We start from the raw sequence: 19293 nt of genomic DNA on the forward strand, positions 1-19293 counted from the left end.
TAGTTGCTTGAAGCCACTGCTGCTGCTGTTAAGATTTATGAAATAAAGTTTTCTTTTTGCCTCGGTTCCACGAATTACCTACTAGGCAACAACGGACGGTCGGCTGGAAGTAAAGTATCCTTGTTGCCACACAGCGACCCACCGATATAAATGTTTGTTTTCAATACAAGGGACGTCGGACTACAACACAAAATCGGTCACGGCTGCCGCCTTTTGCGGGAAAATTGTGAACTCGTAGCCAAGGATGATGAAGTGGCGAACTTTCTTCCGAGGTTCACTCTCGCATGTTGGAACGTCGATAAACCGTTTTTCAATGGTTCGGTGAGTCGGTGGGAAAATTTATTATAATGCGGCAAACATTTGTCAGTGCTTCTAAACAAGGTCGTTTAGGACTTGGGAGTTTGTCATGAAATATTGGTAGCCGGCCGAGTAATTACTGGAAAGCTTTGATGCAAAATTTTGTCGCGAGAGGGTTTAGTGCAGCAACTGTGGGAGTAAATACTGAACAACTGCTCCAATTTCATGGCCAGACCTTTCACATGGGATGGAAAAGCATGTTTTACTTCTTGAATAGATGATAAATTATATATATTTTTAGATCCTGAACACCTCAAGTGACGCATAGGAGCATCAATGTGAAAATGTTCCATACTGAGCAGTTACTTTCTTTTGCTTCGGCTTGGGTCCAAGTCAATATCCTGTCGACTTGCTTTATATCCGTTTTCAGGCTCTGCCGCCATGAGCTCATGGGTCTGCCTCTGCTGTGATATTCAACTTGTTTCCAATAAAATTCTCTGTTCACATCGGATCAGCATTCGAGAACCTGCTGGTAGCGATCAAGGCTGTCAAATGTAGTGACCATGTTGAAGAAATACAAACACAAATAGTAACTTATAGTTTTAAAAAGATGACTAAAAAGTGTCCTTGGAGAAAAAAAGTAGTCGATCTGACAGCACAACAAATAAATGTTTGATGTATAAGACTTATTCAATTAGTATCTCATAAAACTTATGTACGATATGAACTTTTAAAGCGAAAGATTCGATAGAAAGTCTACCAAATCTACGGTATTAGCCCTGGAAGACCAGGAATCCTCACAGAATTTTAGATTCTTTGAAAATATCTGGAAGTCTCAGGAAATCCCATCATTACTCAGGGGATTTAATAAGTGTCTTACTTAAAATATTTTGAAGAAAATTATGCATTTTAAAATACAAACATTTAATTTTCATTCACACATTGAACTTTATTGATCCAGAGTGTAATCTTCAGTTACAAATAAATTTTCATATTCTTGAAATTTTTCTGGAATATGCCTATTTTCCACATATGTTCCTCCTTCTATGGATGCTCATGTGGGCTGCAGTTCGCTGCTTGCAGGCAGCCTTTCGTTGTGTACTGGAGAACAATATTGAACGCCACACGCCAAAAGCACTGCTGTTGCCGACGACCAGACACTACCACACACGGTGATTGGACTGAATTAGGTTTGGGTGATCTTTTTCATCCCGATTTTCTTTTTTTTTTTGATCGATTCTTTGCCTACGATGAAATCGAAAAATCAATCTTTTCTTTCGATCTTCCTTAAGAGAAGTATTACAAGGCTGGTAGCGATCACTGCTGTCAGAAATAGTAATTTAAGTGACCATGTTGAATAAATAAGTGACCAAATAGTGACTTAAAGTTATAAAAATAGTGACTAAAAAGTGACCTAAGGGAAGGCGCATCAAATAAATGTTAGATGTTTTAGATTTTTTTTCAATTATTATCTCATAAACACTTAGGTACGATATGAACCTTTAAAATGAAAGATTCAATAGAAAGTTTATAAACAAACCCATGGTATTAGTTACGGTGTCTACTAATTGCAAAAATCTGGAAAACATCCTCAGGAAATTTTTTATTTCCCTAAAATATCTGGAAGTCTCAAAGAATTTAAAAATTTACATGCTTAGGATAATTTAAAGAAAATAATGAATTTTTAAATACAACCATTTAATTTTTCTCGTTATTTTCATTCACACTTTGAACTTTAAAGATTCACAGTGGATTAATCTTCAGTTACAGATAAATTTAAATATAATTTTTTTTTTGGTTTTGGAACATGCATATTTCCTAAAAAAATAATTTGAACTAGTTCTGGATTTAAAAGCTATCATACTTCAAGAAATTTTCAAGAATCTGGAGTAAAGTTCCATGCACAGTTTTCAAGACTCAAGGAATTTTAATATAATTTCTAAGGACCTCATTCCAAGGGATCTCTGAAAAAAAAATCATTCAGAAAAAAACATCAAATGCAATCTGCTTTTGAGGTAGTTCTGAGGAATTTTAGATTTCATGTGAAGCCGTAGTTTTAAGTAGAATTACAAGAAACCCTGAATTGAGTTAAAAGCAAATTTTAATGAAAAATCTTAGGAATTTCTGAAGAACACAACTCTTGTGAACTTCACCGGAAAATTCCAAGGGCATTTTGAGGATAATTTCATAAAATTTGTGAGAATAAATGAATCCGGAGCACAAGTCCATGGACACTTTTTTTTTTGAAAATACTAAAAGGAGTATTAAAATTAAATGTGAAAATAACTCCAGAACATCTTCAAAGGAATTCGGAAAATAAATTCAGGAGAGTTTGCCAAACAAATTATGAGAAGAAATCTAAGGAATTTCTGAGGAAAAATGTCAATGAATTGTTAGACTTTCAATGTGAGTAGAATTCCATGGGAAGGAGTGAGATTGAAAAGGAAATCTGAAACGAACTCAATGAATACTCAGAGAATCTTTTCAATGGACTTCTAATTGTGCAGAAGAATTTCAAGGTAATTCCGAGAAAAACTAAAAGAAAATTTAATTCTTACGATAGCCTTATTGAGATTTTGAGGAAATCTCCGTTGAATTTGAAATGGACTATTTTGAGGTCTTCAGAACCACTTGAAAGTTCTCGAATGAAGTTAATGAAACTGCCTTGAAGTTCTTTTGTAGTATGATAAACTAGCCTGATGCTCACAATACTTCTCCTCTAATTCGGAACTTTATAGGACTTCCTAAAGTTTCCTCAATGTTCATGGATCTTCTTTAAAGGTTTAACCACAGACAAACAGACGTAACACTTCATTGTGTATCTTCGTTCACGCAATTAACGGTTGATTTGAATATTATCAGTTCCGCGAACTACTCGCCGCAGCGCTGGCATCGGATCACTTTAACGTTTCTATACATTCTATAGAACTTTTATGCAATATTGTTTGCGAGTTAGCGAGCAAGCTTGTTTTCCGCGAGAAGCCCGAGAGATGTTGTTTCTGAGGTCCTGTGTTTTGAGATACTGTTTTCAAGAAAAACTTTGTCAAAGAGTTACGTCTGTTTGTCTGTGGTTAAACAATTCACTGAAGTTTTCTAAACTTCTTTAAAATTTATGTTATTTATCTAATGTTGACGGAACTGCTCTGTGGTTCTCTGTTCTTTTCTGAAATTCTCAAAACTTCTCTAAAGTTTTTGCAGTTCTCATGAAGCTTGATAACTTTTTAACGTCTCTGAAGTTATCTGAAAATCTGGGAACTGCTTTAAATTCCCGACTAATTTTCTGAAACTAATTTTCGGACCTTACTAAACTTCTTTCAAATGCTCCCGCATTTTGCTAATGTTCATAAAATTTCCTGAAGTTCGCGGATCTCATCTTAAGCTCCATAGATTTCTATGAAGTAATGTTTCTGAAGACCATTATGCCCTTCTGTGAAGTTTCCGAAGATTCTCTAAATTTCTGGAACTTTTGTACTCCTGCAACTTTCATGGAATTAGAACGAAATAATTAATATAGTTCAATGATTTTCACTGAAGTGCTCAAGATTTTTCTGAAGTTTATTAAACTTACACTACTTGACACTAATTTAAAACTTCTTCAATAGTTTAGACTTTCCTGGTGTTATTAAAACTGCCGATTACTGAATTTCTGCTGAATTTATCAGTATTTTTTTAAGAACCCGCAACTTTAATGAAATTTATTAATTTGCCTTGAAGTTTCGAAAATGTTCCTTAAGTATTATAACCATTATTAACATTATACGCTAATTTTCCCTGAACTTATCTATGCTTACCTGAAGTTCTCTTAATTTGTTTAATAATCCAGCAAATTTTCTTATATAGGGGAAATGCAGGTAATGTCGGCCTAGGTGTCCCTAATTTGGGCCCATACATAAATTCAGCAATCAACTAAATTTTCAATAGCAACCAAAAATATCCATTAGTAACGTCCCAATAACGCGTTCATCTAGATAAAATTGATAAATAGCAGACTTTTAGCGATGGGCCCAAATTAGGGACGCTGCTTGTTTAAAGTTCTTTTTTGTTATTAATGGAACTTCGTTGATGTTCTCTAATCAACTTAGCTAAATTTATGCATTTTTTAAGTTTTTGAAATCTCCATGATATAATACCCTTAAAATACTCTCACGTTTTCTGGATGTTTATAAAATTTCCAGGAGTTCTGTCGGAGCTTTGCTGAAGTTTTCGGAAATTCACTGAGGTTTCTAATATTTCCTTTAAATTATTTGAACTGCCCTTTGATTCTCTGACCTGTCTTGATGTCTCGAAGCTCGGAAATAAATAGGTTCTGCTCGGAAATAAATAGAATTCTCTTAAACACCTTTAATATCCCTGAAATTCTTTGAACTTCTGTGAAGTTTCTGAAATATTTCTGATTTTTTAATAAATTCTCTGAAGGTCTCTGTGCTTCCCCGAAATTTGCGTAACATCTTAAGGGTTCTGGATTTGGTTTTTAGCACATCATGGAACTATCCTAAATGTATCTAAATTTACGATTATAGATTTTAAACTGCTTCAAAAGTCTGGAATATAGCTACGGGAACTGCTCTTAAGATCTGAAATTCCCCAAAGATCTCTAGATCTAGCTTTTCTGAGGTGCTTAGAACTTCTTAAAAAATTGCACAATACCCATCAAGAGTTCCAAATTTCTCAAGTTCGCTTGACACCTGTGAAGTTCTTTGAAATTCTTGAAATAAAAATACTTTTCTTAATTCTGGCACTTTGAATATTTTCAATATCTTGAACTTGTATATGGAATACGAAACTTCAAGACATTGAATATTTTTGGATCTATTTTTTGGAGAACTCGGGTAATTTTATCCAGAAAAATGAGTAGACATCCTGAATATAGATAAAGACGATTACACGTCACAACGCAAAGAATAATCAATCTTGAAATAAATTCACGCTAAAAAAGTTGAAAAAGTGACTTTAGTGACTTGGCCTTAAAAAAAAGAGACTTTTTAGTGAGTGACTTGAAAAAAGAGACCAATTCACAAAAAAGTGACTCGCTACCAGCCCTGGTATTAATGTTTTTAAGTGTATTTGTGTATATGTCAGCACAATCAACCTGCACAGCCCTCAATTAGCAAGTGACGATGACGATAAAGACGCTTTTTACGCGCAGCTGGAACGGGAATACGACAGCTGCCCAAGCCATGACGTCAAAATCGTCATCGGTGATCTTAACGCTCCGGTCGGCCAGGAGGAGGAATTCAGACCGGTTATAGGAAAGTTCAGCGCTCACCAGCTAACGAACGCCAACGGCCTTAGACTCATCGATATCGCCGCCTCTAAGAACATGGCCATACGTAGTACCTTCTTCCAGCATAGCCTCCCATATCGGTACACCTGGACCAATCGCAAATCGACCACGTTTTGATCGAGGGAAGGCACTTCTCGGACATTATCGACGTCAGGACCTATCGCGGCGTAAATATCGATTCGGACCACTACCTTCTAATGGTCAAGGTGCACCAAAAACTTTCCGTTGTCAACAACATTCGGTACCAACGCCCGCCACGGTACAATCTGGAGCGACTGAAGCTACCCGAAGTCGCAACTGAGTACGTGCAATACCTCGACGCAGCGTTGCCGGATGAGGGAGAGCTAACCGAAGCCTCTCTTGAGGACTGCTGGAGTAACGCCGTTGGGTTCGTGGAGTGGAATCGTCGGAACGATTGGCTCGACGAAGAGTGTCAGACGGTTTTGGACGAGAAGAACGCAGCGCGGGCGGCGATGCTGCAGCAAGGAACCCGTCAAAATGTGGAGCGATATAAACAGAAGCGGGATAAGAAGCGCCACCTGGAAGAGCTGGAGTGCGAAGAAATGGAGCAGCTGTATCGTTCTCATGAAACACGCAAGTTCTACACGCAAGGTACAAGAAACTCAACGCATCCCACCAAGGCTTTGTGCCGCGAGCCGAAATGTTTCAGGATAATTCGTAACGTCCTAACGGACGAACGTGAGGTGATTGAAAGGTGGAAGCAGCACTACGATGAATATCTGAACGGCGCAGAGGCGGAGGACCAAGGCGGCAGGAGGAATGGCGGTACAGCGGATGAGGGGAACATGCCAGCTTCCATGATAGGTGAAGTTAAGGATGCTATCCGACAGCTTAAGAACAACAAAGCAACTGGGAAAGATAGTATCGGAGCGAAACTTATCAAAAAGGGGCCGGATAAGTTGGCCACTTGTCTGCACCGACTGATAGTCAGGATCTGGGATACAGAACAGCTACCGGAGGAGTAGAAAGAGGGAGTAATATGCACAGTATACAAAAAAGGCGGCAAACTAGAATGTGAGAACTATCGAGCGACCACTATTCTTAACGCGGCTTACAAAGTGCTTTCCCAGATCATCTTTCGCCGTTTATCGCCGCTAGCAAGCAGATTTGTGGGAAGTTATCAAGCCGGTTTTGTGGACGGGCGATGGACAACGGACCAAATCTTTACGTTGTGGCAGATCCTCCAAAAGTGTCGTGAATATCAGTCCAGCACCACATATTCATCGATTTCAAGGCTGCCTATGATACTATTGACCGTGAAGAGCTATGGAAGATTATGGACGAGAACAGTTTTCCCGGGAGGCTGACCAGACTGATCAGGGCTAAGATGGATGGTGTACAGTGCTGCGTGAAGATATCGGGTGCGTTATCGGACTCGTTTGAAACTCACTAAGAACTTCGACAAGGCGATGGTCTTTCCTGTCTCCTGTTCAACATTGCGCTAGAAGGTGTTATGAAATGTACGGGCTTTAACATGCAGGACACGATCTTCAATAAGTCTAGCCAGTTCATCTGTTTCGCTGACGACGTGGAGATTGTCCGAGAAACGTTTCAGGCCGTGGCGGAGCAGTACACCAGGCTGAAACGTGAAGCAGAGAAGGTTGGATTAAAGGTGAATACGTCGAAGACAAAGTAGCTGTTTGCTGGAGCAACCGAGCGGGATAGGGCTCGCATAGACAGAAGCATGACAATCGACGGGGATGAGTTCGAGGTGGTGGATGAATTTGTGTACCTCGGATCATTGGTGACGTCGGATAACAACTGCAGCAGAGAAATTCTTCGGCGTATTATTGCCGGAAGTCGTGCTTACTACGGACTCCACAAGACCCTGAGGTCGGGTAAACTTCACCTCCGTACTAAATGTACCATGTACAAGACGATGATAAGACCGGTAGTTCTCTACGGGCACGAGACGTGGACGATGCTCGAGGAGGACCTGCAAGCACTGGGTCTTTTCGAACGACGAGTGCTTAGGAGCATCTTTCGCGGGGTATGTGAGAACAGTGTATAGAGGCGAAGGATGAACCACGAGCTGGTACAACTCTATGGCGAACCCTGTATCCAGAAAGTTGCGAAAGCTGGACGGGTACGATGGGCGGGACACGTTTTAAGAATGCCGGACAACAATCCCGCAAAAATGGTGTTTGCCTCGAATCCGGCCGGTACAAGACGAAGAGGAGCACAGCGAGCAAGGTGGTTAGACCAAGTGGAGCAGGATCTTGGAAGTGTGGGACGGTCACGAAATTGGAGATAATCAGCCACGGACCGAGTGAATTGGCGTAACATTGTGATGCAGGTGCAATCCTGAGGGATGTCGGACCAGGATAAGTAAGTAAGTAAGTAAGTAAGTAAGTGTATTTACATCGAAAAAAAAAAATGATTTACTCTCACCCCAAGACTGCGTGGTAAATTTAACGAACATAACGTCAATATCAGAATCGATCACTAATGTTATTAACTGGATAACAATTACGTCATTATTTGTGTTTCCGATATTTACGAATACAACAACATTTGAAGATTCGAGCTTCCTGCATCCTGTGCTCATTGCTGCTTACCTTCACATTTCAGGCTGAACATTGCATTAGGTCCTAAGTAACATTGATCGATTCTCTTCGTGGACTTCCTTTTTCGTTAATAATATGAGCACATAACCGTTCCTTGTTGTGTTTGTCGTATTAGATGCTAGATGAAAGCTTCTTTTATCGATATGTGTGCTGAAAATACCTGGGAATGCCTTAAGATGGCCGTTGAGATAGAAAGAGAAAGTCGACGAAGAGAATCTGTCAATGTTACTTAGGACCTAATGCAATGTTCAGCTTGATTTTGTCTTTTGAAATACAATCAAACCTTTTGTTCAAGTCGAGAACATAAAAATAAAATATGTTATTTTTGGTATATCATTGAAACCGACAACATTTAATTGAATATTATAAAGGAAAGAATTTCTTGGGGTACCGACGTATTTAAAAAAAATCAAAAGATCAATCTACCGATTTAATCAGCGAATCGATTCTAGAACCAAATATAAGATCGATCCGTCAAGATCGCCCAATCCTAGACTGAATCCGATCAGCGGTTCAGGGCAGTCTTGATAACTAGTTGCTTGCGGGGAGCCTTTTGTTGTGTACTGAAGAACACCACCACTCACCACGCGGTGATTGAATAAACACTGTTTGGTGAGACCGGATGGAATTCAACTTTGAAATCTGTATTAGGGAAATCGCTTTTGGCAGGCAATGGGTGATAATTTTAACTATCATAGCAACAGTAGCACATTCGAGTAATTTTCAATAGCGACATTTTGAAAATTGATAAAGTCTTAAATTCAACAGATGCGTGGAAATATTTCTGATCGTTTGGTGATAAAATTATTGAAATTGGTCGAGGGGAAGCTGAGTTATTAACGTTGAAAATCTTTCATAATTTTGTTACATGTTCCATTTTCGGTTTTCACAAAGTGTACCCCCATATAGGAATCTCAGACGTAGTTCTACGTCAAAAAGTTTCTTTTTAGTGACTGACTTTGAAAAAAGTGACCAAGCCACTAAAAAGAGACCTGCTACCAGCCAGTTTGAATTCGTAGTATATTAATCCACTTCATTGGACTTCATTGTTTGTATTTGGTTTTTGACATGGATTGATTTGGTGAGTTCATTTCGGTTGAAAGGTATTCTAATACATTTGTTGACATCTTTATTGATTCCCTTCTGCTGCTCGGTGCGATGACCTCGATTGCACGTGATCTATTATTCGGTTGGGTAACTTGATTCAATAAATCAGAAATAATCAAGCAGAATATGAAGGCTTTGTAAGTCCAGTTCCCATCTTATCAAAACAAAGAACATCGCATAAAAGTATAATTTAATATGGACATAATTGGTTTTTCATTGTTTGTGGGTTTGAAAGATCTTCGGTCGCTGTGGCTGGTCGATTTGGAATGTTTTTTTTTCCTTGATTTGTTTTCCATCGATCTTGTTTTCCGTACTGATTACCGATGCTACCGACACCAGGGTGGCTGCTCCCACATCTGGACCCTACCTATCGACCCTTCAACTCATAGACCGGAGACCAATGACTTTACTTCCCTTCGAAAAGGAAGGCGTGATCAGAGCTTTTATGCCTCAGAAAATCCCGACAGCGCCGATTGGGATTGAACTCCGGCCCTTTTTGGGTGAGAGGCAATCACGCTTACCACTACACCACTAGCGCCGATTTGAGTTCAAATGGTGTGTTAGATCATAAGTGGTGCGTTGTGTTATGAGAGGCTTAACTGCCGTAGATAGCCATTTTTGTGTACTGAGCAGAAAATTGTAGCTTCTATCCCAGGACCTTTCATATTATCGAGAGTTACATCACTTGCTCTTCGTGTATTTTGCGTAACTTGTCGTTGTCTCGAGCATAAGTAGTGTGTTGTGATATGAGGGGCTCGGTGGCCTTAGAGATACCGTTTTTGCCAATTGATCAGAAAATCATGAGTTCAATCGCAGGCCCCTTCACATTCAAGAATCGTTAGGCGCTTTCTCTCTTAACTTCAACTCAATACTTTAGTTTAGCGTACCTTTTGCGAAAACGAACACTGCTGCAAACCCGATGCTTTTATCCAACATTCCAGTAATTTTTCGTGGAAGTGCAGGGGATGTCTCGGCTTAAAAAAAGTGAGTATCACGTCAACACACCCAATCCTTTCTTGACCTGCACTTGGACGTCACCGGCGCTGGTATAGCCTATTATAAAGTATGAGATCAACGGTTTTTACACATTGAGGATGTATGTTATTCCCAAGCAGTTGGTTCTCTTCTGGAATGCTCCTTACGTAACGATATTAAGCCTTTAATAAATGAGACACAATTTACGACAGAATGCATAACAGTCGACTAAAGTTGCCAAATTAAATTTTTCGGTGGTGTTGGAGAAAAAACTTTTTCAATTTCATGCCCTTACTTGCAAAAGCCTCGATCCAGAAGTATTGAAGAAAGCAAAACAAAGTTATGACACAATTTAGAAACCAGCAAAACTTGCTGCACCATAACGATCCATCCATCTCATCCGACGGCGACGGCATCGAGAATGGGAATAGCAAGTCTCAACCAGACCACGACAGACAGGTTTCCATGGTTTCAGTTGAAAACGCAGCAAAAAGTAGTGCTTCAAAGTTCCAGGTTCTTCCCCACAGCCCTATTCCTTCTACATCAATCATTCCGAAAGGGTAGCCGGCAACGAGGGCACGAAGAAAAAAGAACAACCATTTCATGTCCCATAGTTTGAATTATCTTCGTTCCCGTCGCATTCCGTGTCTTTTCCCCCTTTCAAGGCACATGGTTATGTGGCTTACTTTTAGGTTTGCTTTGGCCGTAGTCTGCGCCTACGGAGGAAGTTGGTTTCAGGTGAATTCAATCCCGTCAAAAGATTTGGCACATAATTGAATGTGACTGAGTGATAAATCATGTGCCATAAATTTAGAGTTTAAGAAATCGAAGAATGACGCGGTTTATGGTTTTCTGGGACGTAGGAGCATCTTAAAATTTTGAATTCGATGTGCTCTTAGTAACATTTGATCTCTATGGTTGTAAAATTGGAAAATTTGTTTTTCTCAAACTCAACAGCTGCACGATGTCATCATTTCCCGTAACTAACGAAGTACGGTACCGTATTTTTTTCCGCTCCATCTCGTTCGGGACATTCCTGTTTGATGGCATTTTTCCACGTACAGCTTCTCCTTTCGTGTAGGACGATGATGACGAAGATGCTGCACCATGCATCCCATGCCAGAAAAGTATGCAACGCACGTCAAGAACACACATCTGTTGCACTGGAAAATGTGTTTTGATACGTGTGTTTCTTTGTTTTACCCTTCAAACCCGAGCGTAAGTCTGCTACTGTTGCTGCTGCTTCCAAGGGATCGAATGGTTGCACGTTATGTAATTAAAAAAAAAAAATGAGACGTTACCGAGGAAGATGTGACATTTTCGAAATTGTTTTCTTTATTTGTTGGTATGCTTTCTTGGAGAAGCATTTCCTGTAACAGGTTGGCGACGCTGATTGAACATGTCAAATGCATCGATGCTTCAGTTTGATGAGCAGTAGAGCAATTCTCTACAGATTGACGAATTTTTTAATTTTTTTTTAATTTGTCGGCTCCGATTTTGATGAAAATTTGCACAGTTGTTCTTTTTTAGTAAAGATGAAATTGAATCACGACTACTTTTCTAACAGGGCCTGTGTAAAAATAGTACTAATGAGTTAATTATTTTGGCAATAATGTTAAAAATATACACTGTAAAAATATTCGTTTATATCAATGAAAAAAATTATATTTATTATTAAAAAAGTTAATTTCTCAAAAAGTACAGTTTTGAAAATTTTCGTTTTAAGCCTCATTGAAGCTCATAATGTTTGCTACTAACTGGCAAAGTTTGGTGATGGTAAACTCAAAAAAAGTTATGATTTTTTGGAAATTTCACGATTTTTACATTTACATTAAAAACACATGTTTTTCAACCGTGTATATTTTTTCAAGAATTGCATTTTAATTTTGCACAACTTTCTCGAAGACACCAATGCAATCAAGCAAGCCGTTTTTGCAATATAGATATGTTTATTTCATTAGTGTTTTTCTACAAAGGCCCTATTGAAAAGTTAGGATTCATTACATCTGATACCATGAAAAGGTTTCGTTACTAACAAAACTAAAAAATTCATTTGATGAATATTGAGCTAGAACTAAATAAAAGTGAAATGACGCTCAAACTAGCGATTAATTTTCTTTTTTATTCATTGTCTTCAATTTTGCATAGTTGTATCAGTGATCTTAACGGTAATAAGTCAAATACTCAACACTGTGTAGAACACCAAAAACATCTGTCTGTACCTAATGTAGAAATTATACCTATCGATCTGATACTTAAATGAGTTTGAATGGTGAAAACAAGCAGTTGATCACAAAGATTGCTTTTTACCGCATACATCTTAAAAAAGTTATCATAGGAAATAAGTGTAACACCATTTGGTTAAAAGGTAAGCATAACCTTCAGTTGTATTTCAATGAAATCATTTTTAAAGATTATTATTTTTAATTTTTTTAATACAGGAAGCAACATGAGTGAACGAGCATGTTTTATCAGGTGCATTCGGCCGTTCGAGGAAGTCAAGTGCTCGAAAGAGCTGAGGAATATTTCGAATATTACCATCCAGAAATTAAAATCGATTGGATATTCTGAAGCATCAGGATTGAATACTGGTTTTCGCATTTGCACGTCCTGTCGTCTTCGTGTTGATAAACAAGCTCTTTTCATCTCAAACGAGGAACAGCATGCTGCCGGAAGCTCAAAGATGCCAACTACAGTGATAGTACCTGTCGTACCGAGCTGTGAAAGCCTTACAACTGTACCATCAATGACATCAGTTATTTCAGTTCAATCGTACCAAGAATTTACTCAACCAGTCAACATCGAGATATTCAACCGAGGCATTGCAGGAATCCAGGTATCACCGATAGACGTGGGAAAACTCAACTACATCCATTACCCCGAAAAGAAGCACCGTGAAATCAACGAAAGGCTGACGAAGTGAATGAACTCAAAGAAGTTTTAGAAAACATGAAGGAAAAGATTTCCAATGCATCCACTGCAAGAAGTGAAAAATTATTAATTTTATCGTTATTGCCTTATTCATGGTAAACACAAAAAGTTATGGATCAATTTAATGCCAGTAGATATATTGCAACAGAGGCTAAGTTGATAAAGGAAGGTCATTCGTCAAAAACCGCAAAATATGGCACAGCCTTAAGTGATGAAACAAAATTGGCAGTCATAATTTTTTTTGAAGATGATGATATAAGCCGGGCAATGCCTGGTCAAAAAGATTATGTGTCTGTGCAGAAAGAAGGAAAACGACAACCATTCAAAAAAGATTACTAATGATGACTTTGAGAGCAGCTTATAAACGATTCAATGAAATTCACTGCAATGTAAAAATTGGATTCTCTTCGTTTGCAAAACTACAGCTACAACAACTACAGCTTTGTGTTACAGGATGAAGTTCAGTCTCATCACTGGAATGTCCAACAAGCTACCATTCATCCATTTGTTATATATTTTAGAGAAAATATGCAAGTTAAACATTTAAGTTTTATTATAATTTCTGAAGAGTTAAGGCATCACTCAGGGGCTGTTAACTTATTTATTTCTAAAATGATAAGTTTTTTACGCATTAACCAAAGTAAAAATATCAACAAGATTTATTTTATGTCCGATGGAGCCACGTCACAGTACAAGAACCGGAAAAATTTTGCTAGCCTTTGTAAATTTAAATCAAAGTATGGAATTGAAGCCGAATGGCATTTCTTTGCAACATCACATGGGAAAGGTCCTTGTGACGCTATTGGAGGTACAATAAAACGTATGGCTACTAGAGCAAGTTTGGCCAAAGAACGTGAACATCCAATAAAAAATGCAAGAGAGCTTTATAATTGGGCAAATAATCGAAAAGAAGAAGAATTAACAAACTTATCATTTAGTTTTGCCACAACAGAGGAATACGAATGTATGGCTTCACACCTCAACGAGCAATATAATAATGCAAAAATAATGCAAGGAACTCAAAAGTTTCATTCTTTCATTCCTGTATCAGAAAATAAAATTAAAGCCAAACGATACTCAAACTGTAATGATTTTTTTTTTTTCCTTTGGTTTGTTTTTCGTCGATCTTGTTTTCCGTGCTGAGCACCAATGCTACCGACGCCAGGAAGGCAGCTCCCACACCTGGACCCTACCTATCGACCCATCAACTCATGAACCGGGGACCAACGGCTTTACTTCCCATCCGAAGGAAGGCGTGATCAGAGATGTTATGCCTCAGAACATCCCGGCGGCGCCGACTGGGATTGAACCCAGGCCTGCTGGGGTGAGAGGTAATCACGCTTACCACTACACCACCGGCGCCGTTAACTGTAATGATAATGATTATGATGCCAAAATATTCGATGTATTTAAGAAGTGATGTAAATAAAAATAGAAAGTAAGTGTATTACAATGAAAATAAATTATGTATCATTTGTCCATAAGGTTTTCGAATAAAAGAAAAGTAAAAAAGAGCAGATAAATGTATTTTGTGGATTTAAGTTGAGATTTTAAAATAAAAAAGTAGTCGGGATTCGCTATTACAAATTGTAATAGCGAACCCCGACTACTTTTCCGATAGGGCCTGTGTAGAAAAGCGCTTATAAAATAAACATTTTAATACATTGCAAAAACGGCTTGCTTGATTGCTATGGTGTCTTCGGAAAAGTTGTGCAAAATTGAAATGCAATTCTTAAAAAAAATATACACGGTTAAAAAAATGTGTTTTTAATGAAAATGTAAAAATCGTGAAATATTCAAAAAACCATAACTTTTTTTGAGTTTACCATCACCAAACTTTGCCAGTTAGTAGCAAACATTATGAGCTTCAATGAGGCTTAAAACGAAAATTTTCAAAACTGTACTTTTTGAGAAATTAACTTTTTTAATAATAAATATAATTTTTTTCATTGATATAAACGAATTTTTTTACAGTGTATATTTTTTTCACAATTGCCAAAATAATATCTACAACTTTGCTCTAGACCCCAAATCAATCGAACAAAGCGTTTCGGCAATATATATTTTTAAACTCATTAGTACTATTTTTACACAGGCCCTTTTCAAAAAGTAGTCGTAATTCAATATGAAAAACTGAGAGCACAAAATGGCGCCTTTACTAAAAAGGAACAACTGTGCAAAGTTTCAGCGTAATTGGAAATGATCGGTCAGGATCGATTTGCGAACCTTCGTGGAATGCCTCAGTAGCGATTAACCCTTTCCCTTCAGTTACGTAAATTATGGTTAAAATTGCATCTGTTTTTATCCTAACTTATGAATTTACCTTATTGGTTGCAATCAACATGGCCATGAAACAGTTAATTTAGATGAATTATGTGAACTACAATCCTACAATCCAGCCAGCCTTATGATTGGGAAATCCCAATCGGAAAACAATAAGAAGCATCGTTTGAGAGCAGAAGCAGCGGCATTTGATATGATTAAGTGCAAAGTAGCTGCACAGACTGGCAGACGTAACTCTTTGCATAAAATTATCTGCAAAACATAGGACTTCAGTAACGACGGAAAACAAGTCTGCTCGGTGATTCGCAAACAATGTTAATTGCAAGAAAAACCGAATATCTAGAAACGTCAAAGTGATCCGATGCCAGCGCTGCGACGGGTAGTTCAAACCAATCGTTAAATGCGTAAGCGATCATCTAGAATTAAGTGTACGTCTGTTTGTCTGTGGTAGCAGCAATCTTATCACGTTATGTTCTCCATTCTTCCAGCCAATGCCATGCGAGTTAAACTACTTTCATGCCCCACGTCAATCTACACTCTCCCGAGCACGAGTGATGCTGTGCTTTCCATTCGAGCCGGCTGGAACTACTTCTTCGCGTGTGCCCAATTGTTGACTGTTGCTGTTATCCGATGTATGTTTTGCTAAATACCTTTTCCAGACGGAGCACACAACAAAGGAGCGTGAATTATTCATCCGTTTTGCGATGGTCAATTAGACAGCGCCGACTTACTGTATTTATTGTTTTAATCAAAATGTATTCAAAGTCACACTTGGAGAAACTTTAAATTAAAGTAAACAATGTAGCCTTTATAACGCCTTCCAGGTTCAAATGTCATTCCAATCGAAAAAAAAAAATAACAATCATCATCCGATTATCACACTTGTTGAGCAAATAATTTCGCACGAAAATCATGCAGTTGTCACGTTTTTGCATATCATTGCCTTTAAATGCGCTCATGTTGACTCATATTCGTGCACCGACAACCGGTGTATAGCTTCGTAAATACTGTATTTATCGAAATAATTGATTTATCTTCCTCTGGATGCCTGACTGGGCTTTCCAATCGATGTGCAAACAGCCGTTTGTCTTTCGGATGAGGTAATTGCATTTTGATGGAATTTAACACAAATTTACATTTTGCCAAGCAAAAACCGCTTTCTGCTCGAGCGACCTGGCATTGCACTTGAATGGGTACAGTAATGTTGCCGAATTGGTGGTTTTTTTGTGCAAATTTAATTCTTATTATCGTGAATTGTAGGGGAATTTTGAGATGAGAACGGGAGTTTATAAGTGATCGTGAAATAATATTAAAAGGTAATATGTCAAACCACAATATCATACAATCAATTAAAATTTCCTCAAATTAACTAAGTATTCCATAAAAAAAAATTAAAGTGTAACTCAAAAGTTTGAATAAGCTGACAATGAAATACAAATCAAAATTGAAAGGCTGGAAACATATTATTTGAAAATCTACAATAAATTAGTGTAAGTGAGCCAGTAACGGACACAATCCCTTATAGGGAAAACGCTCCTATATTTGCGGTACGTTAGAAGTGTTAGGTTCCAAAAGTTGTGCATGGAGACTCAATACACAACTGTAGGAACCTAACGGTTCTTACGTACCGCAACTTAAGAAGCGTTTAGAACAGTGGCCCCGAAACCGTATTCAGTAAGACAAAAATGTTTGCACTTAAACCGTTTGTATGGCTTGTATTCGGGAAAGTTTTGATGTACAGTCAAGATTTCTATAGTACGGTTAATAGGGAACGCACAATAGGAACCGGCACACAGTGCACAATTGAAGAATGAAATCGTCATTTTCGTGCGCTTAATATCAAAGAAGTTTTTCAATATGCTACTGCGCTTCTTTTGATGTTTTTAGTTCAAAGATTAAGCCCCCTAGTGAGATAAAAATATGTCTTAGACAAAGTTGTAGAAAATACCTTCAAAAACAACTTTGCCAAAAACGCCTAATTTATATCTTGTTTAATTTACAAGATATGTGACGTTTTTTGCCGACAGTTCCTTAAAATGGTTATCTAATCATAACTTTTTGGTCTCATGTTTCGTCCTGACTGCTTCAAATTTCCTGCAGTGTAGAATTACGTGCCGGACATCCATAGCCGTTCCACACAGCGTTGCCAGGTCATTTTCATAAAAAAAAGTAGATGGGTCTGTGCCTAGGCGCACGAACGGAAGCTTGACGTAGGACCGCTAGTGGACGGAATAAATGTGAAGAGCATTTAGTTCTTTTAATTGATCAATTATCTATTATCTCAACTCTTTCCGTTTTTGAATTGTAGGCTTACCAAATTTGTAGTATTTTTTTTCAAAGAGAAAGTTGATTAAGAGAATCAATCAAAATCACTTGCACCCCTGCTTCCAAGTTTGGTTACAAGATTACAACTCTGGAGAGCATTTTGTGTGGTCGTTGGGGGCTTATGGTTCTGAATATGGACAAACAAGCACAGATAAATTCTATTCCAACTCTTTACTGATGTAAGCTTGATGGCCCTGAAAAGGGCCGTTTTATTGAATCCATGGTCAATTACGCTTGGCGTGTGTAGGTGACAGCATCACGGATCTCATTTTTCAGGAACACCTTCAGCACACCTCGTAAATCAGACCGGAGATACGTCAGACACCGCCACGGCGAGCCAGACGACGGATGGTGGTTATCTCGAAGAATTTGCGTTTGGTTCTGAATATTGCGATGAATGTGCAAAATATTACGCAATTCCATCCTCCCTATTCACACGCGCCGAGGATCGGAGGCGAATGCCACTTCGACTTGTTTCGTTACTTACTACTCTCTGACGACTGTGCTAGGGAAGCTGCATATGCATGTAGGTAATTGGTGGATTTGTTAGTTAATGCGACGCTTTTGGACAATGCTGGACATTTACCAGTTTTTCAATAGTTTTTGTTAAAAATCAACAGTTGGAAGCATTGTTATCGATGCGTAGCCATATTTCTGATCGATTGCTGGTAAAATTATTGAAATTGGACCAGGGGTAGCTGAGTTATTAACGTTCAAAATCTTTCTTAATTTGTTACATGTTCCATTTTCGGTTTTCACAAAGTGTACCCCCATATAGAAATCAAAGACGTAGTCCTACGTCAAAAAACTGGACCAGTTGAAATATAAAATCTGGAAAAATCTGGAAGGGTACAAAAAATCCTGTTTTTAACATAATGCTATTGAAATCAAAGTGATGATCCCGTAAAAATCGGTCAGTATGATCATTCGGAATTTACTCAAAGTACCAAAATGTTTATGAATTACATGTTCAAATGATTTATATAAAACAAATAACTTGTTAGCATTGCTTAAATCGTCCAACAGTTAAGAAAAGTATTGACACAGTGTGCCCAAAAAGTTTGAATATCCATGACGCAGCATTTCAAAAATTGAGTTAAATCGTTGGTAAAATACTACAAAAAAATATTTATAGAATTGCTTTTTAAACTGTAATTTTTTTTTAAGAATCAAATGGATTTTTTAAACTAAAATTCGAGGTAGTCCTTACCTTTTTTGTCTTAAAGATTTTAATAGTTCTAAATAATTCTAATATTACCCTGAGGTTGATCAAACTTACAATGCAATGTTTGACATCATAGTAGGGTAGAATGCTACTTCGTCGTAATCGCCCATTTCCGTTCTATTGATCAAAAAAGGTCAATAATATCAATGATTTCACCGTGCACAAAACAATAATAGGTTTGTTCCGATGCGTTAGTTTATTAGCTACAACATAAAGCCTGTTAGAGCGCATTGTATGAATATTTACGCTCATTGTTCTCAAAAAAAAAAGAAGCGAAT

The 19293-nt window shown here is 37.9% G+C and overlaps 1 protein-coding gene across 2 annotated transcripts in view; it reads right to left on the bottom strand.

Moving 5' to 3' along the window:
* Positions 1-19293, bottom strand: part of RhoGEF3 (Rho guanine nucleotide exchange factor 3) — a 623028-nt gene that overhangs the window by 109134 nt on the left and 494601 nt on the right. The gene's annotated exons all lie outside the window — the stretch shown is intronic.

This window comes from Ochlerotatus camptorhynchus, unplaced genomic scaffold (genome assembly GCF_037179485.1).
Source record: "Ochlerotatus camptorhynchus isolate MF236.1 unplaced genomic scaffold, CSIRO-AGI_Acam_v1.1 ptg000639l, whole genome shotgun sequence".
Lineage (NCBI taxonomy): Eukaryota > Metazoa > Arthropoda > Insecta > Diptera > Culicidae > Ochlerotatus > Ochlerotatus camptorhynchus.